Source organism: Cryptomeria japonica, chromosome 11 (assembly GCF_030272615.1).
Source record: "Cryptomeria japonica chromosome 11, Sugi_1.0, whole genome shotgun sequence".
Taxonomy (NCBI): domain Eukaryota; kingdom Viridiplantae; phylum Streptophyta; class Pinopsida; order Cupressales; family Cupressaceae; genus Cryptomeria; species Cryptomeria japonica.
This window is the reverse complement of record NC_081415.1, coordinates 672283443-672309847: the sequence shown is the minus strand read 5'-3', so window position 1 is coordinate 672309847 and position 26405 is coordinate 672283443. Positions and strand designations below refer to the sequence as shown.

Below are 26405 nucleotides of genomic sequence, written 5' to 3'. Positions count from 1 at the left end.
ATCTTGGATGTTTCAACTCCTGGGATCCTTTTCTTTGTGTGGGATGACTCATCTTTAGCTATTATTTCTGTATTTCCAACTTTTTATCTTCTTTGAGCATTGTATACATCATTTTGTAAGCATTTTCCTTTTTGCAAATGCATTGAGATAAAGTGCCACTATGCCTTGCATGCTTGGGATCTTGCACATCTTGTGTCTTATTGTACTCGCACTCCGTTATAAAGTGCCATGGGGGGTTTGATGTTTGCCTTTGTTTACCATCTACCTTTGTCACGTGAGTGTTCCTTCCATGACATTAGCCTCATGATGTATGTCAAGCGAGTGTTCCTTCCATGACACTAGCCTTTATACATGTTTGTACTTTCTGATGCACTCTTGATGTTCCTGATTCTTTGTCATGCAATTTTTCTTGGCATTCAATTTTCAGTGTACCTATCCCCTCTCCCTTATTAGCATTATGGGGGGTTTCTCCTATTGGTTGTTGGTTCTAATGCTTCCTTGGTTTGTTGGAGTGAGCTATGTATTCAATATTTGTTCCTAGGTACTAGGCGGATGCAATGGTTGGTTACCTATGCATTTCGGTGAGATGGATCATTTACAATATGGACACACTTTCATTCCTATTTTCGGAGGCAACCTTCAATCTTCAATTGATCAGCTCTTCAAACTTTGGTGTTTTTGCCATCTGTATCTTCGAGTTCAGTTGTTTGCCTTTGTTTGCCATCTGATTCGAGTAGTGTTATTTGAGGGCACTCATGCATATTATAGACTTCTCTACCTGATCATCTTCTATTTTGGTGGAGGTTCTTCAGATCGACAGTTATTCGATGATAATGTTTGCAGCTTCATGTTTCAGTGGTGTTCTTCATGTTCATCCTTTGTTCCTTTTTTCTAGGACATTCTCTTGTTTGGAGGTTTCTTCAGTCCTTCACTTGTATTTCTCTTTTTAGGAGAGGAGTTTTTCCCATGAGGTTTTCTCCTTTTCTCCAGTTGTGAGAGATATTTTGTACTTGGGTACCTCATCAGGCCTAGTTGTCGGGACCCATTGTTACTTTCATGCATTTTGTTTACATGCATTTTTAATCCTTAGTCATTATTAGGTACTCCCTAAGTTCATCTTAAGGTGGGGTGTTAGAGTTATCATGTATTAGCTAATAATTATTTATTTAATTATTAGTCTATCATCCTCTACACTTAAGCTAAACTTAGGCATTTAATAATATTGTAGGTATTCTAATTATTAAATACACATTATCCCTTCAGGGTTTATTTAGGGTTGCACAATCTCCTTTTATAAGGATCGTATTGTATTTCTTTTTTCATTCCCTCTCTGAATGATAATCTTTTTCTTCAGAGCCATTATTGCTTTTTTGCCTCTGTTCTTCTCTCATGACAGGTATTTTGCTTGCAGGTGTTCTTGGGATCTCTAAAGTTGTATTTCTCAACTTATTCAAAATGAATAGTTTGGGGAAGTTGAATGGTCATGTGACCGTTGGGCTTCACATACCCAACAATCTCCCTCATGAAGTCCAACCAGTATAGCCATGCACAACAACATCCCTACTTCCAAAACTCACAGTATAACTAGACCCATAAAATATATTAATTTCGCGAACTCTTGTTCACGTACACTACGAATAAGCCTTCTCCAAATCAAATCAGAGTTACAAACATCTCCTCTTGCTACCTCAACCGGTAAAGGATAACCAAGAACATCACTTTTAATAGGTTCAATATACACTCCTCCTCTGCTCCCCCTTAATTGAACATCTAAAAAACTCTCATCCTCCTTAGACACCATGGGATTTACCTCAAGTTGCAAAAAAACAACCACTATAATAGACTACAAATTTGACTTAATTTCTCCTAATTGTCGTATGAGCTTTGTGATAAGCGCAACATGACCCAAAAAATTAGTTGTGCCACCACCCCATAGTTTATCACCCTGAATGCTTAAGAGGAATGAATGAAATTCTGATTCCTTAGGGTTACCAGGCACGACGTCCATGTGGGAGCCAACAAATGAAATAAGTTTGTTCTTAGTCCCCAGATACTCCACAATAATATTCCTTCTAAAATCATCATTATCATACCTATCACTTTCATCGGGATACGGCTTGTGAACTCCATCAACAAGGAAATATATTGTTGAAAACCCTTACAGACTATATTTCTCCAACAAATTGTTTTCTCTTGGAGCATCGACTTTTAGCAGAGCAACTTCTCCCTTCAAATTTATTGCACCCGCAGCATACTCGGGACCCAAAGCTTGGCAATGCCTGCACCAGGATGCATAACATTTGACCGAAACAAAATTCAACCCTTGTCATTGCTTTCTTGAAGGCAACACATAGCTCAACACATTGTTGTCCACAATGGCTTTCTTTACTCCCATGGACTCACCGCTGCTTGCAAACCTCACAGAATGAACAATCAAATTATGATGTAACTTTTGCTCCAGCTCCACTTTATCCATTTCAATCATGTATATAGACTTATCGTATTCTGGAGAAACTGAATCGGTATCCCCATGCTCTCTACGCAAGGATGGAAAATTTAAGGGAGGCAGAACATAGTAATCAGATTCCAAATAAGGCAAACTTCTGGAGAAGTCTCTATCCACTTCGGCCAAGGCATACTCCTCAGCTTCTGATAATACCATGCCATCAATTGCATGCTTCCCTCCTTCTATGGCCACTACAATTTGCCTGGCCATCTTTGAGAAATTGAGGAGCACTTGTTTCACTACATCCCCCAAATCTCTCTCAAACTTTGACTTGGCTAGAATGGACTCTCTCGAATCCATATATGCAAGCCCCGTGGGTTCCCCTAAGGTGAACAGGCAGTCATTAATGCCCAACACAGTTTCCACGATGTTGTCGTTTGGACTCCCCTCTTGGTCCTTCTTCAACCAAAGAATCCCTTCAATTAGCAACATGTCATTAGTGGCCTCTGTAGCAAATTCTTCTTGATCTGGGCCATCCGCGGGCATCCCCTCATGCCACCGGAATCCTGACCTCTCATCATTCAATAGAACAAGCTCCCTAGACTTGTACATATTAGTCTATGACATGGATATAATCGTCTGTGCAATCTCCATCTTGGAGGGGTATTCATTCCTCAAAGCCTTTGCAATTTTATTCTGCGATTCCTCTTCTTGGCAAGGCACCTCTTGAACTTCCATCATGAAAACTTCATATTCTGGCTTTGCAATCTTTACTTCTCCGAACATATGATAGCACAAATCTTCCATTTCTTCTTCCAAAAAATATATTTGATCCGTGAGCCATAAATTCTCTTCCTTTAGCCTCAAAATTCGGTTGTTGTGGTAACCCTCCCAATTCTTAGTCTCATCTTTTTCAGGTTCATCTTCACTCGCCTTAGCATCTTCTTCTTCGACTGAATCTAAATTGCCAAGAAATTCTTCAATAACAAAATCAACAGATTCTACATTATCAAGAAATTCTTCGATATGATGAAATCATCTTCTTCCGTCTCTCCTCAATAACTTCACCTAAACATTATACCAATTATAAATATTGAAAATGAGAAAAAAAAACATAAAACAAAATAGAATAAAGAAATAACAAAAGACAAGACAAAATATTCGATATCCAATTACAACACATCCATTTATATTTTCATATTCAGATGTGAAATAAACAAGGATGCAAAGCGTCAAGTTCCTGCCATTAGAAGAATGAGAATGGTTGCATTAGGTGATTACATATGGAATCTCATTCTTAAGGAAGGAATTGAATTTGAATGGATAAAATAGATTTATGCATTTATTTTATAATGACATGTTTTTATTTTTGAAAAAAGGTGTTGGATTGATTTTAAACAAAACGGTATGTTCCAGAAATGATTGGATATTTTTCTAGTTTTTTAAAAATATAAATGACTCAAAAACTCTCACAAATTTTATGCAATAAAAAATTGTGATCTAAATAAGGTAAATCAGATTGTTGAAGTTTTTACTTATGATAAAAAGTAATTAATGAATAGTGAAAAGCTTGAAGCTTCTATTAATTGTAAAATTTAACTTTTTTAATGATTCTTGGAATTATAAATATATGAATTTTAGGTATTGAGACATGTAAAAATTCTTAATTTTATGAGATGAAATGTCTCTCATTAGAAATTTGATATCCTACTTTTTGAATATGGATTTCATAATTTTTGGCTTTAATTTTTATGTCATGTGATCTTTTTAGTCATTTTGAACGTTTGAGCTAGGATTCAACTAAAGAATTAAGAGTAGAGGAAAACCCATTAGTTCTTATTTAAGAGTTTTTTCCTATTGTTCACTAGATTATTATACATAATTATATATATGATTCTCTTGTTTGAATGTTGTTGCATAATCACTCTCATTATATTATGACCTCCTCTCGACCTTGATAAAACATCTTATTATTTATATACACTTTGACCTAAAAAGAAATGAATACATAATAATTAATTAAAGATAATAAAAATGATATTTATATTAACTAAATGAAAATAACATGTGTATGAATAAAAGCACACATTTAAAGAAACTATCAATTATTCCCTAATTTAAATATGAAACACTCAGTCATGCCAACTCGAAGGAGATAAATCTTAATAAAAACTCTGAAGGAGACTTTGAAAGGAAACCTTTGTTTGTGCCATAAATGATTAGTGCACTACATGTATTATTTTTAGATTTTTTTATCATATTTACTAACGAATTCAATGGAACACGTGTGGTTGTCTTTCACAATGACAAACCCCATGCAATGACGTCAGCCCTTGGGTCGTGGAAGGGATTTTTGTTTTTTTATATTCACTATCGTGGAATCTGGAGGTGTCCTCGCCGAAGCGAGACTAATCCCCCAGTGTGTACGACCCGCTCACAAGGTAGCAACACACACAGAGTTAACACAGTCGGGGACTCGAACTCAAGACCATGGGGAGCATACCCACGCCTTAAGTTGCGATCCATGACCGGGCGAGCTAGGGCCGAAGCCCTTATGTTTGATTAGATTGACCCAAGACCTTCCCCATCCTATGGAAGGCCAAGAGTCACAACTTAGAATTCCACTTTAGATGTCCCTATTGAGAATTGAACTTGGGTCTCCACAGTGAGAACCCAGTGTTTTAACCAGTTAAGCTCAACCCCTTGGATGATGCAGAAGTTGTCAGTACCGATTTTAATTGCGGGGCCCGCAACCAACCTTAACCTAGAATTTATACTTCTTATTGCAAGCCCCTTTTGATTTGATTTTGTCATGTCTGTATTAATTATCTCTCAGAAATTTTTAAAAATAAATTAAAAAATTTATTTTTGCACACTACTGTTTCAAAAATAAACCAATAGAAATAGAGATAAATGATTTTTTATGAAATTATTAAATAAAAAATTCAATTACAAACTATAGAATTGTTGTTGAAATTTTTAATTCTGAACAATGATTGGTTGAATTAATTGAAAAATCAAACTGAATGAATGCAATAGTATCCTGCCCTGATAGGAACCAATAATATGAAATACCCAACAATTATATCATAAACTTGTAGATCTTACATCTCTCGAAGTCCTTTTCGATAATTCTCTTTCGACAACGTAATACAGATTCCGACATGGACATCATAAATTCGCGAGTGCTTAGTTTATTCTTTAGTGTTTCTTTCTAGATACCTTTCATTTTCACTGTAGGGAAAAACTGAAGCACAGGTGACATGCATGATCCTCTTCAAATTATGGAATGAGATAATGTTAAAAATTCCTTAATGTAAAATTAAGTTGCCCACGAGTCTGTGCTTTTGGTGATTATCAGAGTCGGGGCTACAGTCGCGGATGAACATGGAACATTTTCAGATATCTACGAGCTATCTGCGTTTGAGGTATCAAATCTCGGGCTCTTTAAATCTTTTCAGATTGCTTACGCCCATGTTAAATGCTTTAAGTGTTTTTGCTTTCTTGCCCAGACATTTCTATCAGCTGCTAATGTTTTGCACACTTCATAATTTTGGTATTTTAACGTTTGATTTTCTGAAGTGAGGGCTAAAAATGTGAAGAACTATTAGGATCTTTAGGCTATTTTAACTATGGGAAACTAATGGCTTTCACGAATGAGAAAAAAAATACTAGTTTCCCTTAGCAGCTAAAACAATTACTGGACCGTGGATTTCGCGACGCTGAAATATTTATATAATATGGACTTTGCAAAGGGTTTATAAACATCTAATATCTTAATTGCTTCTCACACGATCCTGCAGCATGTGGCAGTTGTAAAGAAAGGTTTCTTTAGATACAAATGTTTTAAAAATTGAGCACTTTGAAGCTTTTTAGGCGAAATATCCTTTTAATTTTTTAAATAAATTTTGGCGTATGGGTTTTGTTTTTACGCATCTCTATGATTGCTTTTATAATCTCCAACTGTCACAACTCAACTCAACTAAAACCATCACCTCTCTTGATGGTGCCTCCCATATAAATGAAAACTGACAGAAGATCAAACCTTTGAGGTTGATTCCAAATGTGTTTAGATAATATCAATGATGTGAACCTAACTGCTCTTAATGACAACAAATCTGCTGGTCGAGAGTATTTTCTGCCCTAGCCTATGCTCCTGCTCCTGCTCCTGCTTTGCTATTGCTGCCTCTGGGTCTCGATCTCGACCTGGACAGGGTGCTTCTGGATCAGCAGAATCACCTGCGATTGGATATGCAAAGTAGATTAATCCACCTGCTAGAATAAGCTAGAATAAGGGTGGGCCCCTACTGTTCTATAGTGGAGGAGGAGATATAATGGTTGATGCTTTCGAATTGTAAGTGATTGGTGTAATAAACGTGTCTGATTGAAGGCTTACAAATCTGCCTCTTGAGACTGATTGTATGTTTACAGATTAGAAGGCTTGAAGTCAAAACTGTATGAACTTGCATGGTTATTTATGGTTTCATGTTTTGTTCGTAGAAGAAGGTTTTTTATGGGTAGTGTAAATTGATGCCTTCAATCCTTCCATAGGTTCTTTATAATATGGTCCACTGTAAATAATTTGCACTGTGAATAATTTGTGAAGAGGAAAGCTTCTTCCAACCGTTTTATCAATATTGCTAGCTATTCAGTATGAATTTAATGTAAATAATTCGTATATGAATTATGACACAAGGAATGGAAAATAAGTTCGAACTCTTTCAATTTTCTTATTGGTTTTAACGAATCCATCATTCAATCCACACATCCTTATTGTTTCAAAATTTGGTTGCCTTGTTTTGGATTTCCTGCAATGTGGCATTTGGAAAATTAAAAATTGATATCTTATTTGTAAATTCTTCTCATATTCACTAATTTTTGAGCATTAATGCTCTCAGCTTTTTCCAATGGTATTTTCCTAGATGTCTTCTTAATTGCTTTTTATCTTCAGATTTCCCCAGATCCCTTCTTCCTTGCCTTGGTCTTTGGCTTCGGTAAGTTCCAAACTTTCACTTCCCTTTTATACAAACCCCTCTCTTTCCTTTACCTTTGTCAAAGTATCACACTTTTTTCTATACCAACATGCCTTTTTCCGAAACTTTAGCTTCCGGATCCTTACATTGAGTTACCTATTGGAGCCAGAGTTTCAGTCTTCTCGAGTAAGGGGAAGGCTGAAAATTTGGCTCCAGTAGGTAACTCTTGCCTTTTGCACTATTTGTTTCCACCTACCTCTCTACATGACCCAAAGCACCATTATTGACCCAATTTGTCCTTGAAATCACCCAATTGGATTCTCTCATCCATAAATCATCATTTGTTTCAAAGGTGTCGATTCACACACAGTTCCAATGATGGAGAAAGATAAAGGCATTTGCTATGTAATTAATGTGGTGGTTAAAGTTTCAAGACTTGACTATTCTCATGCCATCTCCAGGCTACCTTTCAATGGATTTCTTGGGCTTCTCTCCACACACTCAAATCAAAAGACACCATTAATGCTCAGAATAATAGCGATCAAGAAGAGAAGGATTTCCTCACACCTCACGTACCTTTGTGCATCCCAAAAGGGGTAATTTCTACACAAGGGCATTAATGATAATGGTGTCAAGGGCATGGGCAACCTATTACTTCCCCCAAGTTTACACAAATAAGTTGAATGAGATATATTGCGAAATTTTGATTATCCAAGGCATTAATGTTTATTCTGCATGAAACTCTCGCCAAAAACTATTATGATCACTTGTGTTTGAGCAATTAGATCTGAGGACAAAGACCCTTGGATTTTCTAGAGATCAGAGAATGAAAGTCCATTAGTTTCAAGGATTAGAGGATGAAACCCCTTTAGCCCTGTAGGACAATCTCATTCAGAGGTCATGAATGAGCTTTCATGGTGGCAAATCTCAGCTGCATCAATTGTATATGTTTTGTAGTTGTAGATTTGAGTAGTGTGATTTCAGTGTTGATTCTATTTTTATCGCAGCATATTATGATGTATTTTCAGACTCATTGAATATGATGGAAATTTTGAAATTTATTTGTCTTTTTTTGGCTCACTTGTTAAGACTCTGTTGTGACCTTTTCACACATCACCCCATTGCAAATGGGGACCCCCTCTTTTTGCTTTCAGTCCTTGGTCTTAGGTAGTTTGGTAGCAGTCTAATCCTTTAGATTGAAGGGAATTGAGTTAGTTTAGTTCTCAATGCCTTGGTGATGAATGATTTGTAATGATCATTTCATTTGATCATCATCATGTGCCTTCACGATCAGAGATAGAAATGTTGAGCTTAAGTGTGGGAAACAGTCAAAGGAAGTGAGATGCTTGATGAATGCCAATCAAGGAATTAAAAATGATGAATAAGCCTTGTTGATGATGAGGTTACTTTTATGAGATGAGTGGAGAACCCTTGAAATGGATGAAGTGAGTGATACAAACAGCAAAATGGAACAGGTCAGGTCACTTCCAGTGACCCCCTGAATCCACGACTTGCTTCATCACCACTTCCAGTGACCCTCAAAAAGTCCAACCACCTTGGGAACATTTCCAGTGGGCTATCAAAAGCCCGACCAGGATGAGCATGTCCTTATTCTTGTTGAGATCAACACTAGTAGAAATGAATACTTAAAGTTTTGAAGGATAATGTTGTTTGAGACTGGTATAATCTGCTGAACAAGAGTGGAAATGCCTTGAAATGTCCATTGAGCAAGTTACATTGATACTTTGGAGTCACTTCCAGTGACCCTCCAATTCCATGATCTGCTTGAGATCACTTCTGCTTACCCTCCAAAACCACGATCAGCTGATGGTGATTTCCAGTTGCTAGCCAAAAGCACGACCAGCTCTAGTAACCTCCACTTGGCACCCAGAAACCCGGCCTAAGGACATGAAGATATGATTGCACCATTAGAGATGAGAGCGATTTCAATGTTTTAAGCAAACAAGAGATCAAATCGACGAAGAAATGCACATGATTAGAGGAGGAAGATGTTACCTCCAGTAGGAGTCAAAATCCATGACCACCTTGTGGTCATTGTCATTGACACCCCAAAAGACCGATCTCATTACTATGATTTCTAGTTAGGGTCCAAATCCACAACCCTCTTGATGTCAGTTCCAGTTGGGGGTAAAAAGCCCAACCACCCAAGGTTATTGTCAATGGCCCCTCAAATCCACAATAAGGGATCAGCATATGTGTTTAGCACTAAATTTCAGGCGGGGCCCATGATAAACGTTTTATTTTAAACATTTGAAGGCAAGTAACAAGTTGGCTTTGCACATGTAAAATGAAATTGCAAAACTTAAATAAGATGAAACTGTTAATTTTAACACTTTCAGATTGACATAACTTAGAATTTAAACTTAGTTTCTAATTAGTTTGTTTAACTGAAAGAAAATGACAATATAGAAATGAACAAATTGAGAGCAAGACACAGTTACCCTGGGAAAACCTCCTAGGAGGCAAAACCCAGCCAGAAAAGATCCTTAGATCTGATTATAGATTATAGTTATGTAATCATTACAACACTTATCTCATGTATTTGCAGGTTCAGATGTTGCTGTCCAAGAGGTATGAGGTGACTGCCTTCAACATTCACTTGCTGTCATATGAAGAATAGATACTGCTGCTCCCTTCTCCAGATTGTAGGCTTTTAAGGAATTTGCTGTGTATGACCTTAAGATGACAGTCCTTCAATCAGTTCGGTTTGTATACATAAATGACTGTCCTTCAAGTACTTCGCTGGATATGTATGAATGGTAGACCTCCAATCAGTTTGCTGTGCATACACTGAATGTTGCCAATACCCTAAGATGAATTTCGCACCTCCTAATGGTGGATGAGGTTGCTGTGCTTGAAGGTGACTGAAGTTCGCACTTTATGCAGGCATAAAGATTTTCGCATAGGATAAGGGAGCTTGCTTGACTTGATTGAAATAACAATGAATCTTAATCTTTATTTATATGGAGCGAAACCCCTTAGCTAGGTCGGCTTCCCAAATAATTAACTTTTAATTATTTCCTCTTAATTGCCTTTATTTAATAGGGTCGGCCCTATTGGACAGCATGTTGAGAGTTTGGGTTGATGTGTGGGTTGTAGCGTGAGGGATAGGGCCACGTTTGAGGGAAAAGGGGCCAGCCCCTTTTTGGGCGGATTCCAATGTTGCCCAAGGCAATATGAATCCGCCCTTCCCTAATTAATATCAACAGAAACAAGTCGGCCTTATTCCCCCAAGAGATGCATCCTTACAAACGAATATAAAGGATGGTTGATCGTTGCATTTGATCAACCATCACTTTGAAATCGATTTGATTCTGTCAATCAGCAGATATCTTCCAAGGAAGCAGCGAATTTGTTTCTTCACAAAGCAGCAAACTTTGTTCCCATCAAAATTCAGCGATCTCCATCATCATCAAGCAGCAATAACCCTTCAAATCACAGCGATTTTTGATTTGCAAAATAAGTAAAATTCAGTGAATTTCCTAATTCAGCCAGCAGACCTCTCATCCATTTGCAGATTATAGGGTTGTCATAGCAATCATTAAGGAGAAATTTCGCCAAATTGAAGGCAGATCTCAGAGATCAGCATTATAAATATTCATTAACAGGTCTGAATTGACTGTTTTTGGACCATTCTTATCAAGAATCAGACCTCAATTCTATGCTGATACAGCTACAGACTAGGGTTTGGAAGGGTTTTAGTCATAAAACTTTTCAACTTTATGTTTTCAAACCCTTGATTTGATCATCTATGTGTTTTAATGAAAAATTCATGGCAATTTGATGATTATTTTCAAGCAAAGTCTGATTTTGAAAGGCTAGGGTTTTAGGATTACCACCTAGGGTCAATTTGTGAAGATTTTAGTGAATTATCAACTTTCAAGAGTAATTGCTAACTTAGTTGATAACTTTCAGCCTTGTATGCATTAATGCCATATTAAAACCCTGAGTTAGGTAATTCTTGCAGGTAGAGCATGGCAGCCCCGAAAGCAGGAGCGATCCCAAGGCCAACCCTCATCAAGGAGGACTCGAAGGGAGTGATACCCGAGTCAAGGATTACATCATTGTGGACTAATGTCAAAGGCACCAACCTAGGATGGATCAACATGAAGAAGTTTCAAGGTCTCCTCTGTACAAGCAAGCCTTCTAGAGTATCAAAGAAGATGATCGAGAGCGGAATTGTGCAAGCAGCAGGATTCCTTTCGGCTATCCAATGCAACGAACTGATAGTTGAGTGTGCCAGACACCATGATGCTAGCGCAAGAACGATAGTGGCTCCTAATGACAAGATCCTTGCCTTCCTATCTGAAATAGCTATCAATGAGGCCTTCCACATACCTGATCATAAAGGCATGGTTTACAAGAACAAAGGAGCATAAGCAATCTTTATGACGATCCCAATAGGCATCATCAACAAATACTGGCTATTAAAAGCCAGGACTGGCATATCCAAGATACCTAGCAAGCTTCATTGAATTGATTTCAAGGAAGAGTTTAGTGATTTGGTCACCTTTCTCAACTGAGTTATGGGAAGTTCTCAAGCCTCTTAGTTTGAGAATTGGATGTTCTACTTCACGGAAGCAATGTCAGCCGGTGGAGAAAAGATCAATTGGGCAAGAATCATAAGTAATAACCTTGATCTACAGTTGAAGAGACTTGAGCGTACTAAAACATTCTACATAAGTTCGTACACCATCTACTCACTTGCAAGATCCTACAAATATATGAGATTGATGTATAGAGGCCCAGTTGGAAATGGAGTTGGAGAGATGAGGGCATACGAATCCTACACACAACTGCATTTTCATAGCAGGGCACACACTTCAGGAGGGTGAACGATGCTTTCACCATGCACTTGACAAGAACATTGCAAGGTGGCATCCATCAAAGATTATCCTTGCAAGTGAAGGAGTTAGTAAAGAAGTACAATGCTTGGTATATTCAATTCCCCAAGTACACCTATATAAGAGTTCAGGGATGCTCTTGTCCACCATACATGCTACCATGTTACCCTATGGACAAGATGATACTATTGGAGCTAGTGAGACAGTTGGTCACCTGTGACAAGTTTCAAAAGAACAGACACAAGATAGGGATCTCTTTTCCCATCTCACTTGGATAGTCTATAGAAGTATGTCCATCTCTACAAGCCGTTGAGAAGTCGGAAGACTAGTTGAGATTCTTTCCCCTCGTTGCATATTCTTCTAGAGGCACCTTTGATCCTTATGGCAACATGAGGAGGATCAATGGCAACAGGCACAAGCACAGGCTGCACATAGAGGACTCTTGGATGAATGCCCAAGATGATTTTGAGATTAGGAAGAAGATGTTTTCTAGGCTGCCGATTGATATCATTAGGATGTCTAGAGTCTTCACCATTCTTGATCAAGCACTTGATGATGGAAAGTGCCTCCAACGCATCTATGAATGGGATAAAGAGAGAGATAGAAGTCAATTGGATTGATATTGAGATCATTAACTTGGGAGACTTAATGAAGCTTGTCATGGCCTATACATGAAGATGGGTAGACATTCAAACTCATAAGTTGAAGAGCCAGAATACATAGTTAACATTTGATTTGATGGGAGACCTTGACTCATCAGACAAAGAAACATAAAGTATGAGCATGAGTGAAAGTGCCACCCAGTCAACTCACTCCAAAGGTTCCAAGAGCAAAGGAAGTAATAAGGATCAAGACAAAAAGACATAAATCTAGTTCAAGCTGTCCTTCCACTAGTACCTCATCCCTACATGAAGTTGCAATGAATTAGATAGCCGCCATAGAAAGTTAGCCACCCAAGAGAAGCATGGATTGAGGTATGAATGAATCCATGGAGTTGACAATTCAAGATAATCGAGATGAAAAGATAGACAAAAGGAAGCAACTTCAAGTACAGGATACTCCAGTAGTACAAGAGCAAGCTAGCAACAAGGCAGCCAAAGATGAATATGTGGAGATAGAGAATGACGATCATGAAACAACTTCTCCACCTTGAGTAGATCAACAACTCAAGGAGGTGCAAGTAGAGAAGGAACGATTTGCTATCCTGACATGGCTTAAAGAGAGAATAGCAAAGGAAGTAATAGAAGCAAAAGAGGAGCTGATATATGATTTGGACAGCTTCTTGAATAGAGCTGGAGAGACAGTTCAAAAGCAGAAAACCACCAAGCTATCCAAGATTACAAGGGACAATATGGAATCTCGAGCTATACAAATTGCTACCCAAGAGTAGACAAGCCAAAAGATGAGATCACCGCAGATGAATATGACTTGGAAACAATTGACTTAGGTCCTCCCATCACTAAACAGGCGATGGAAGATTTGAATGATATAGTAAAGATAGTCCAAGATTCATTGAAGATTGAGCTGGAGAAAATTAAGAAGCTCGAGAAAGAAATGAATGTCTTGAAAAACTATGTACAACAACTCATTACTTGTGATCAAAAGATTTCATCTCCTAAAGAACAACTACGTAAGTTCCCTTGGAAGAGCAGCAATCACATCAATCATTGAAGCTATCCACAGGTCAAGACCTGACATATATAAACCTTAGAGTCATCTCAAGTGATCCTAGCACTCAGCATTTGAAAAGATTTTGTTCAAGAGAGGATAGAGTATTCAATACTTTATTCTATGTTCAAAGTGTCATAAAACGCACATCAACATACTAGAATGTTAATGTTGTGTTAACATTGAGGAAGTCTATAAATTAGAGTTAAAATAACTAAACCTAAAATTTATTTGCACAAAATCTTAGTTGGGGTCATTATAGTGGTATCAAAGGCAAAAATATTGCTAGCCTATAGGGTAAATTGAATTGTGAATCATGGGAGGATTCATAAAACCTCTAAAGTATAGTGGAATGAACTCTTTAGGAGCCAATAGTAACAAGAACAAAGGTGACAACAACAACACATAGAGAACAATGGTTGGATCTATTAGTAGACCTCTTCAACCCACCTTCCTACAATTAGAGAAAAATTCTCGTGGCAGAAGCTCTAAGTTTAATGGAGGAAGATATCATTGGTTGTTATGCTGAATATAGGAGATTTCCATTGGAGATCCATGATGCAATGCCTTTTGCAGATTACATGAATATTAAGAATGCCACAGCACAACTAGATAGAAGAACTAGGATGAAATACTAGAGAAACAATGGGAAGAGGAGAGGTCAGAAATGAAAGAAGTTACTGGGAAGTGGAAATAAAAAACAATATTCCTGAAGAGAAAATTCCCCTTAACACAAGCAGAAATAAGCTCATAAGAAGAAACTTTGCTTCTCGTGGGAAGAACCTTGGGAGATAAGCCACAAATGTCAAGGTAGAGATGAAATGATGTTAGAAGAAGAGCTAGGAAAATAGATCATGGAACTAGAAAGAGTGATGAGGACAACAGAGCTAGAGCTTCAAGAAAAGGTCAAGGATGACATAGTGATAGAGGTGTATGGAAAAGAGAACTCTGGGTTGCAAGAAATCAAAGAAATCACTTTCAGCAAGTAGTACATAAATCCCATATATGAGGATACAACTCCTATCTGAGAAGCAAAATGGTGAAAGACATCATTCTTGGTGAAGAGTATATATAAATCCCTTATATGAATTAGAAATTATGACAGTTGAGAATGAGGAAGAAGAAAATTCAAAGTTGAAAGAATGTGAAATGAAGTGAATTTTAGAAGTTTCTCCCATGCAAAATGAAAGGTATGGAATCTATTGCAGAAAACAATATTTTCCTGACTTCTGATAGTGCAGACCAGCAAAATGTATATCCTAATGAAGTTAAGATGAAATTTTCCCTTGTTAAATGCACAAGTGAGAAGGATGCTATTGTTCAATGCACACCCATCAACTCTCGAATGATAAAATCTATGTCATTGAAGAGAAATTTGTAGGATATCTATAACAATGAAGATGAGAAGAATAACAATGAAGATTTATCGTACACTTCAATGAAGGTAGATGTGCATTTTGAGCATCGCCATTAATTGAAATTGGAAAACCAAGAAGCTGATGGAGTTAGTGGATAGCTGAACCCTCAATGATTGGGGAGTGGTAGTGCAGCCTTTAATGGGAAAAAAGTCAAAACTTGATGATTTAGAACCTTCTTCGGATGGTTAACTCAAGTGGAGCATACAAGAAACCAACGGCAGCAAACTCACATCAGCTCATGTATGTAGATCATTCACACAAAGGAAAAGATATCTCAGTAAGTATAGAAGGTCATGTGGCATCTACAAGCGATTCTCCTTCCATTTATGAAAATACCTCCAATGTCTTAGCGTCTCCACTTTGAAATACAATTTAATGATAAATGATAATAACAAAATTAAAGTTAAAATATAAAAGAATACAATTAAATATAATTAAATTTTAATTAAGTTAATGAATGGTCAAAGACATGAAATGAAAAGTTGTGACTCCCTCAAACATGAGATATAAAAGGGAGAAGAGAACCTCATTTGAGGGGATAATTTGGGGAATCAAAAGTGCAGATCTGATATAAATAAGAAGTGCAGATCTGAATGTGAAAGGTTGTGTTCCTTTCAAAAGGCAGAAATAATGAAGAGTTGCACTCTTTCGAAGGGTGCTAATGGTGGAAAGGGTGTGTCTCTTGCCAAAGGGGCATACATGATGAAGAGGTGTGACCTCTCCCTCACATTGGAGGATATAAAAAGGAGAGTCTCATTTGAGGAGGACATCCAAGGGAGACAAATTTGAAGAATAATTTATTATTCCCAAAGGGCAGCAATGAGGAGTGATGACTCATTTCTTATGAAGAGGTGTGACTTCCCACAAATGAAGATATAAAGAAGAGATTAATTCAGTTGAGAAGGGGAAATTGGAGGAACCATCCATAAGATCAAATAAGACAAGAAAGTCAATGGATCAATATCTAATATCAGAATTAATGAGGGTGAAAATAAGAAAAAAATGATATTTACAAAGGCAAGATTTAGGGCAATCCCAAAAGGGGGCATTACAAATAGCAAGACAAGAAATGTCATTTTGCCAATGTTGTGTAGAGGCCTAAAGAGCAGCTGTTGGTAGTGTTATCACAAAAGCTTGCACCCTTGTTGAGCTATCAACTCAGCAACCTCATGAAACATGGAAACAACCCCGAAGTGTGGGACCTTGCGCAAGGGGGTTGAGTCTCCGGAGAAGGCCGACTTCCTTCTCAATCCAGGTGCAGGTTTTGAACCAACTCAACACTTTAAAACTTACTCCTAAACCTATCCTAACAACTTGCAAAGGAAAAGGGAAGAGGGAAATGTTTAAAATGAAAGGAGGTGATGCACCAAGATAAGAGATTGTTTCTCTCCCTACCCGCAATGACACAAAGCATCAATTGAAATACCCAGTAGATGCACAAACTTCAGTTGTATGAATGACCCCGATGCATGTATGGAGGTTAGAATTCGTTGAATGTCAAGAGGGGAGAAGGTTTACCACAAGTCACACCCAAAAATAGGTTAACACAGCATATATGTGAAAGAAAGCCACAAACATACACTTACAATGAAGGTAAGAACAAATACACAACATCAATAAGTTGAAGTAAGGCAAGAATGATGATTTCAAGTCTTTAAGAGAAGTGAAAGAGCATAGAATAGCTCAAGCTAGTAGGGAGAGAACCCTTTACAATGAGGCATAACAACCTTATATAGAAAATGGTTGCATAAGAGAGACCATGACCCTTATGTGTGTAGGGAAATGTCAGTCAGGGAATGCAGGGAAGTGCATGCACTTGACATTGTGTACATGCAAGCAACCTATCCATACCCTGAAAATGCAATCCTAAGAAGAAAGGTACTTCTAGAAGGTGGATTGACTGAATTTCCAAAGTTAGAGCATGCAGGCATGACATAAGTAACCACAATAAGCATGGCCCTGTACCTCTCTTGATGGAAATCCTACAAACTCATTAAATGCACCCTTGTAGCTCCACAAAAGAAGGTGCACAATTCACAAGAGTCGTCAGAGCATTTAAAGCTTTGAGTGTTGATCACGCCATCCGGAAGTGTTGCATGATGGAAGGAAGTCTGAGGACTTCGGAAACTCAGGTTCCCGAAGTGGGGAAAACTAAGGAAGGACCAAGGAACCTCGGGGTTTCGGAGAAGGGGAAGGAAACAAGGAAAGGAACTTCGGGACCTCGGGGTTCCGGAGTTTTGGGAAAGGGAAGAAGACAAGGCAAAGGGAAGCAACTTCGGGACCTCGGGGTTCCGGAGTTTTGGGAAAGGGAAGAAGACAAGGCAAAGGGAAGCAACTTCGGAACCTCGGGGTTCCGAAGTTCTGGGGAACAGAAGAGGAGACAAGGAAAGGAAGGAACCTTAGAACCTCGGGGTTCCAGGGTTCCGAGGAACTTCCTCTAGACAAGACAACATTTCACACTTCATAAATCCACTACTTTTCTCCTTGATCAACCCGGGTAGTGCTGGTCCATGGATTGTATCTCTGATCGGTTCTCAGTGATGGACCAAGGGTGTCATAAAATGACAACAGGTAGCATAAGAGAAAGAGATGCAAGTCCTAGTTGAGCTGGATAGCACAAAAAGCTCAGTAAAGAGCCAAATCTAAGTTGTAAGAAGGCTCAGAGAAAAAATGAAGTGTATGTTGTTGGGATTAAACATATAGTCACTCACGTAGATTTGCAAGTATTGAAGAATACTTTGGAAATGATGAAATCAAAATATTTGTATTTGTTTAAAGACAAATATATGATCATTAGATTTGTAGAAATGGCTACAAATGCATATAAGGAAAATAAGGAAAAAGTTGACGAACTAACCTTTGAGCTTACTTCAATAAGTAGTCTCCAGAAAAGACCCAAAGGGCACTTTTGGAGGAAAAACATTTTGACACTACTGCAAATTTTAGGGTGCAAGAGAATGTAGAAGGGCTAAGGAAATTAAGTAGGTAATTGAGATTGATAGGCTTCAAGAGTATTTTGATTTAGAATAGTTTCCAGGATTACTAGAAGTTGCAAGTATAGAGTTGGACTCAATTGAGGCAACTAGGTAAGGAATTGAAGGTCAACAAACAAAGCAGCTTAAGGATAACACAATTAGCAAGGAATTAGAAATGATGACTTTAGAGGACAACTACAAAAAAATGTGTTAGCATGAAGGATGGTTTAAACAAGATAAAAAGAATAATTTTCAATCTCGTTTTAGATTTTTGTCGGGTTGCTGATAACCCATTTTTTGAGATGAAAGTATAAGTATCTCCTAGTTTAGGGTTTTTACTTGCGATAATATCAAAATAGCATAGTAGAAGCCAATTATATCACAAGAAGGATTGAAGATTGGGAATTGTAAATTCCCAAGATTGATTTGGATAAGGAAAAACATAAATGATGACTTTTATATCAAGGGAAAAATGAATGTATTTGTTGATGTCTCTCTTAGAATGCCCATTCCTTATTCTATTTCTGTCATGTTTGGTAATTGGAAGAGTTTTAGTAGGAATAAAATACCAAGAGTACGTTTGTTGCTAACACCTAGATGAAAACATGAAGGATGATAAGCATGTGAGAGCAAATGGTTCCATTGGATACAAAGACATGTTTTTTATATTTGATTCTAAGATGAAATAGAAGATTTTGAAGGCCTTGCATGATACACTCATTGCAGGACATTCTAGATCCTACAATATTTGTAGATATATAAGAGATCTAAGAGACTATCTTGGAGGTTCTTTGGGGAGGAGGATCTCAAATACATTAGGTAGAACATTACTTGTCAACAAAATAATAAAGAGCATGACTCTTTGGTGAGTTTGTTGCAGCCATTGCTTATTCCCCATCAAAAGTGGAAAAGAGTGTTCTTTAACTTCATTGCAAATCTTCCCAAGGTACAAAGTTATCAGCTGTAAACAATTGGACAAACAAAAATTGGCAACAAGAGGGTTGAAGGATACTTGAGGGAATATGTAGCAGAACAAAAAACAATAGGGGTTAAATGGTTTCACTTGGGAGAATGTGGCTACACCATCCAATATCTATCCCTTGGTATGTCTTCATTCATAGCATTATGTGTTTATGATGCACTAACCTGTGTTGGTTTAGCATTCAAAAATAGTAGTGTGTTACTCCAATACCATCTTTTTCACAAGGCAACAAGGTCAAGATATAGAGCCATCACAAAATACATGGTTCATTGTGGGAACCTACCAACAAAGTTTACCACTTGGGAGAAATTAGGGATTTTAAAGCATTTGAATTTGCATGGCTTGGTGTAAGCAATTTTCAGAAAGGATGGAATTGTAATGTCCCGTTTTCAATTAATTTATGTTTGTGGACCAAAGGCCTATTTTGTATTTTTAGTGTCTCCCTTGGTTTGAAAATTTCTAAGGTCTCAAAAGTTTCAAGTGTGGAGGTATGTTCATTTTCTAGGTGTGTGTTGACGTGGCTAAAATCGTATCGCTACAACTCTATCCAGCCAACATAGAATAGAATTTACTCGCCGAGTATCCTATCCTCTCTTGTATAAGGAAGCCCTAATGCTGTTTTTAATCGATCAAAGGGGACAACCTCAAGGTTCTAAATGTCAGTTCTTGATTGTGGGATAGCGCAACGGTTGAGGTGTTTTGTTGGGAGCACAAGGGGCCTTACGTTTACAACATGCTGGTCTGCATGCTAAGATGTTGCGGGAAAAATAAATGCAAAAGGATAGGGTTAAGAGACCTAAAGTTAACAAGATTGGTGTGTGAGTAGACAGATTCGACATAACCAATCCTTGCTTGGCTAGAGTAACTCACAACCTCACAAGAACGCTGCAATCTTCAAGGGAGACTTTGAAGATTTTCAGATTGCAGGTGCATGCCCAAACACCCAATTTTGGCGCAGCTCAAACGAACACCTGCAATTGAACTAAACACAATTTTAAAGGCTCAGGCTAACCATACACAGGGATACACAATCAGCATATCCCCAACGGTATGAAGTTATGAACCTAAATCTATCAAATACCTGCACACCAAAAAGGATCTATCTAAAACTGTTGAAGGAAACCATGCAAATAGAAGAAAACCAAGATAACAAACACCATACTTCAATGTTCATTTATTGATTTTGGCTGTCATTACAACAATTTTTGCAGTAGTTCTACTCTATTCCTAACTACTAAAATCTAGCTAGAATCTAACAATCTAACCCTTTACAATGAGAGTCATCTTGCCTTTTATAGATTTTTACAATTTGAATTGATGGGCAGGATTCACTGCATCCAACAATCTTGATCTGCCTTCTAGAAGCCTGGCAGCTTTAACCCATACCTATTCAATTCTCAGTTATCCCCCCAACCACTTTCTCAACTACCTACAACTACTCGACATCAATTCTGGTCAATTTGGTAGTTGGACATAACTGATTTGTGTCCCCTTTTTTTAAAATATCTTGAACGGGACCCACAAGTAGTTCTTTTTACAATAAAGCATTTCAGTTGTAAAACTAATTTTCTGGAATTTCTTCCTGCAGTTCATTTCTGAGAATGCATGCACTCGTTGCATTCTGAGTCTTCTTTAGTCTTGAGGGTGGATCTCAACTCTGATTTAGTGGTGGCACACTTCCCCATGCTTTGTTGCCTTCTGTGGTGCATTCCTGCATTTCCTCTTCGGGCATTGATTGCGATCAAGGCTCCAATTTGCATCTCAGGTTTTCTCCCAACCCCTTTCAGTGACATCGTTGACCTACAAACAATCAATTTTGACTTGAATTAATCACTTTGAAAAATTAAATAAACTAATATAACAAACATTAAATTTAACTTTATATCCCTTGTTGAAGAAAACTCGACTTTGTGAGTGAAAATGTGAGACTTTCTTCTTTGTTATAATGCCCTCTTATGGCAATTTCGGGATCTAGGACCACTTTGAGAGTTTGCGCTACTTTCTAACTTTGGGTTGAATGTGCAATATTTCTTTTTGATCTGATTTCGGACAAAATGGACAAAGTGCGTGATATGTTCTTTTGGAATTTTCGGCTTACATCCGATTTTGAAGCTTTTACCTGCTCTTTTCATCTTTTTGGGCCATTTGTGCAATTTTACCCTTTTTCGCCCTTTTGGGACCCTTGGCGCGAATTATGTCTTGAAGATTTTCGGCCTACTAAGGCAAATTGTGAACTTCGGCCAAATAAAGGATTTGGCAAACTTGTCTTCTTTTTTTGGCGAGTTTGGCCGAATTGCGAACTTAACTCTTTAAGGTAACCCTCCTCTTTGCAATAGTAAACTCGACCTTTAGACTGGAATGTGCGATTTTGATATGAATGCCTCTCCTTTGCAAGACTTACATTGACGACTTTTCATTTTGATGCCCCCTTCCGAATTCGGGTCTTTTAAAGGAAATATGTGATTTTGCCTTTCTCTTGCAAAATATATAAAATAGTCGACTTTCAGAATTTCGGGTGTTTTGGCCAAAATGCTCTATTTTATGTCTTCACTAACATCGCCTAGCTAATTTCGGGCTACTCAGGCCTTTTGCGTGATTTGATTTTTTATCATTTTCTGCCCTACAAACCCTTTTGCGCAAATTTCGGCTCAAGAACCCTAATCGCGATTCTCACTTTTGTGATTTTCAGCCTAATGAGGCCAAATGCGTGATTTTGCTTGGTGATTTTAGGGGAAAATATGCGATTTTGCCTTGGACCATTTCAGACGCCCTCCTTTATAGACCAAAACTTGAGAGTTTTAATGAGAATGGGCGACTTCTCACTCGACCTATCTATTTTGCAAATTCGGGATTTCTACTGCAAATCACATGACCTTTGTTTGAATATCTCCCCCTCACGTATGCAGACCAAAGACAATATGGGGGGTCCCCTGTGAAGCAGGGTGTGTGTGGTGGAAAATGCACAACAGTGTACAACTTGTCAAAGTTTTGGAATTTCCCTTATTTGTATTCCTTTTCTCTAAGTTCCACCTTTTCCTTTATTCTTGTTGGAAAATCGGACTTTCCCTTTTGGGCATACCTTTCATCTCTTCCTCACCTTCATTTGTTTGAATTTTGAAATTCTCCATTCTTGTCATCCCTTTTCTGTAAACCCCACTATTTCCCTTACCTTTGTGGAGAGTATCACACTTTTCCTTATTGACATGCCTTTTGTCGAAACCCTGACTTCCTAAAGTTAGAGTTTCAACTTTCTCCCTACCTAATTACTTTTTCCATGGTACCCTCAAACTTTGATCTCTAACACTTTATACTACATTATTTCATAGGGATTGCAAGTTGAGATCTGTTCTTATTTGGATGCCTAGTATGCCATACTCTCATTTCTTGATCCTTGACAAATGTTAAAGAGTAATGAGGTACCTTGATCTCATAACTTTGAAACTTTTTCTTTTTGCATTGTTTGTTCCCACCCATCTCTCTCCACAATCCATAATGCCATTATTGACCTGATTTGGCCTTGCAACTACCCAATTAGATTTTCCCATGGTTCCACCCATAAATCATGTTTATTCCAAAGAACATATTCACATGCACCAGTGGAGAAAGATAAAGGCACCCACTATGTAATTAATCTGGCAGTTGAAGTTTTGAGCCTCGTCAATTCTCACACCATCTCTAGGCCACCATTTCAGAAATTTTTGTGGGCTCTTCACCACCTTACACCTCAAATCAATAGATGCCAATGCTTAGAATAATAGCAATCAAGAAGAGAAGGATTTCCTCATGCCTCTCGGTATCTTTGCACATCCCAAAGGGGACAATCTTTGCATGAGGGCAATAATGATAATGATGTCAAGGGTATGGGTGACCTCTATTGTGCTAAACAACTTATTTCTTCTCTTAAGCTTGCATGAATAAGCTAAATGAGATATATTATGAGATTTTTGTTATTCAAGGCATTAACATTTATTCTACATGAAACTCTTGCCAATAACTATTATGAGCACTTATGTTGAAGCAATCAAATTCAAGGATGGAAGCTCTTGGATTTGCTTGAGATCAAAGGACAAACCCCTTGGGTGCTTGTCTTAATCAAAGAACACACCAAGGGAAAGGAGCTTGTATGAGTGAATGCCACATTTATTGTGACTAACTTCATCACCTTGCAGAGCATTAATGGTTTGCAGGTTTTTGAGTCAATAATTGGTGGATTTATTTTATTCAAATGTGGATTAAGAGAGGGATTTAAAGACAATTTATGATTATGCTTTCACGAAGAGTGCAAATGAGATCATAAGGTAACTTCAAACTTCAAGTTAAACTTTACTCTGTTAGAAGTGTAGAAATATTACATAAGGGGAATGCACATGCATTCAGGCACACTGCCTAGAGCTCATTGCTCAATTTACAATAAGGGCTACAACCCAGAAAGCTCACCGCCTTACAAAATGATTAAAAATAATAATTGGAATGTTTGAATTGATAAACAGTATCTACAAATGCTAAAATATTGATCTGGTTAAGCACAAAATTCTTTATCTTACATTGTTCTGCTATATTGCTCTGTTTTGCTGTTCTGCGTTATATCGGAGCACAAATCCTTCACTTGCGCACGTGAAATTGCGCACAATTGCTCATACACACTTTCCACACAACCACCGCTATCAAAAATGATCATATCAATCGCTCTTATATATCCACAACATCAATTTAGGTCTTCTTCCTGTCGGCTTCAAGAACACGGTACAAATGATGAAACATGTACACCAGGTCAGCTCAATCTGATCCAAAACAATCATGCGGACCAAAACAAATTGTCCACACGCTTTCCACATGCCGGCTTAACATCCTCGAACACGCACACAATCACCAAAATTACTCGGCACAATGAATATCCACACATTACTGCTGATGATTATTGTTCTACCCAAAAACCTGTATACTGGACCTTCCAACTCACTCAATAATTATCATCGGAGGCCACAAACCTGGAATAAGGTGTTAGCAGCAATATTGTAAGCAAATAAAACTAGTTAATTAAGTTGTAAGTTGTAATTGTCTTGGTTAGTGGCAACCGAGGGATGGTAGTTGCGGTGCGACGATTGGCGCTCGCAGCCCCTCGGTATCTTTATATGGTTTCGAATGTAACTTGTGAGACACAATTATGAATGGAATAACACCTCTTATACTTTATCTAATATCTATGGCATTATTATTCTGCATTATGTGTTTTATCTGCGTACTTTAAGTTATTCACCCGAGAGGGTAAATATTTGGCGCCGTTGCCTAGACATACTCGGGAACGGAAGATGCGGATGGCGCACGGACACGATGGGCCTACCTGTTGGTGAGATAAACCCAGAGGCCGACGACGCACAAACAGAGCTCTACAGCAGAGAAGACACTGCGACGAGGGAATTTTCAATTTTGCTCCAGGTAGCCATCGAGACCTACATTCGACGAGAGGCCACGAAGGCTGAAATCCCACCAAGTGCTGTGTGGACAGCACTGGAGGTTAGCCCGGCAGTAAATCGGTTGATGAACCACCTTCCCCGGTTGCTTGCACAGGCATTGCCGGCACAACAAGCTCGCCTGGAGGAGATTGCCTGGGAAGAGCGACGCCAACAAATCCTCCAACAGTACAAAGAAAGCAGCCATCGAGAACCGGAGCGGGATGGCATGAGGCCAGGAAGGAATTGAACCTTGAATCCCATAGGGATAAAGGAACATTCTATATTCAAATAAAGGTGTCATAATATTGACACGAGTTGTATTTGAGGAAATGAATTAATAAAGGCGTGTTCTGGTTTATGTGTTGTGAATTATGGAAATGTATGGGAATTAATGCCCAACCTATTAAATAAAGATAGAAATAAGAAAGCAGAAACGGACGAGTGGGAGGCTGCGCAGAGGGCCTTGATTCTAGAGCAACAAGTAGAACGTAGACGGAGGCTAAGGCAACTTGACGAAGGACGACTTGCCGAAGGGTGGCCCGAAGGTGTCATGGAGGGTCAGAAGCCGAGGGAAATTTCTACGCATCGCCGGAACACCGTAGGGTGAGAAGCCACGAAGAGTTTCTGGAGGAAACAAGATTACAGAGGAATCTAGTTTAAGAGACCCAAGATCAGTTTAGAAACTTATCCCTTACGCCATGAAGTGAGGATCACCAAAGGGAGCCAGGAGTGGGTGTGGGTGAGAACGGAAGGGAGGACAACCGTATGGTTGTAGGTGCCACACATAGCAGGGAAAACACCGTACCTCCAGTCACCCACGCGGGACACACCACTGGTGCCGGAGGGAGCGGCGCACAGACACAGCCACATCCACCTCCAGGAAGACGACCCCCATCGATGGTGGGCAAACAGAAGTTGCCTAAATTCAACGGAGATGGCAACGATGACCCCATATGGCACTGCTGTACGTGTGAGACAATATGGTCAGCCAACGGGGTAGTTGACAAAGCGGATTGGGTGGTGCAGTTCCCTGCCACCCTGAGAGGGGTAGCCATTGATTGGTACTCTGATGTGGATAAAGTAAAGGTGGGAACATGGGATGAACTACAGAAAGCTTTTGAGGAGTTTCGACTCATTCGAGATGATAATGAGATCGTGGCGGAGATATTAAGCACAAAGCAGGGAAAGCACGAGATAGTGCAAACATACAACCGACGGTTAAAAGAGTTATTGGGGAAGATGGAGAACCAGCTAGCCGACGGACTAAAGAAGAGATGGTTCGTGGAAGGGTTGCGGTCATCCCTGCAGAGAAAGATGAAAATTGTACCGCCCACCTCATACGATGATGCATACAACCGCGCAATGGATTTGGAAAGTGAAGGCAAAACATCGTGGAAGAAAAAGGACAAGTCCTCTGCAGAAGAGGAGTCCTCGGGAGAAAGCAGTAGTGATGAATCATCAAGTAAGAAGGTGCAAGCTCTTCAAAAGGATATGCACCGAATGTTGAAGGAATTTAAGAACATGAAAGGAAGCACGAGTAAAAACGAAGAGGTGTGGTGCATTGATTGTAAGGAAGAAGGCCACACAAAAGGCACCTGCCCGAAGAAGGCCTTTTGTGAGATTTG

General features: G+C 38.6%; 1 protein-coding gene across 4 annotated transcripts in view; it reads left to right on the top strand.

Moving 5' to 3' along the window:
- Positions 1 to 5549: 5549 nt before the first annotated feature.
- LOC131070696 (putative 12-oxophytodienoate reductase 11) overlaps positions 5550 to 26405 on the top strand; it is a 47136-nt gene continuing 26280 nt past the window's right edge. For 2 of the 4 annotated variants that reach the window (XM_058006295.2, XM_058006297.2), the window contains exons 1-2: positions 5550 to 5704; positions 5808 to 5874. The gene's annotated coding sequence lies outside the window, so the exon portion shown is untranslated. Of the gene's footprint in view, positions 5875 to 26405 lie in introns of all 4 variants that reach the window. The other 2 variants (XM_058006298.2, XM_058006296.2) reach the window with 1 other exon arrangement.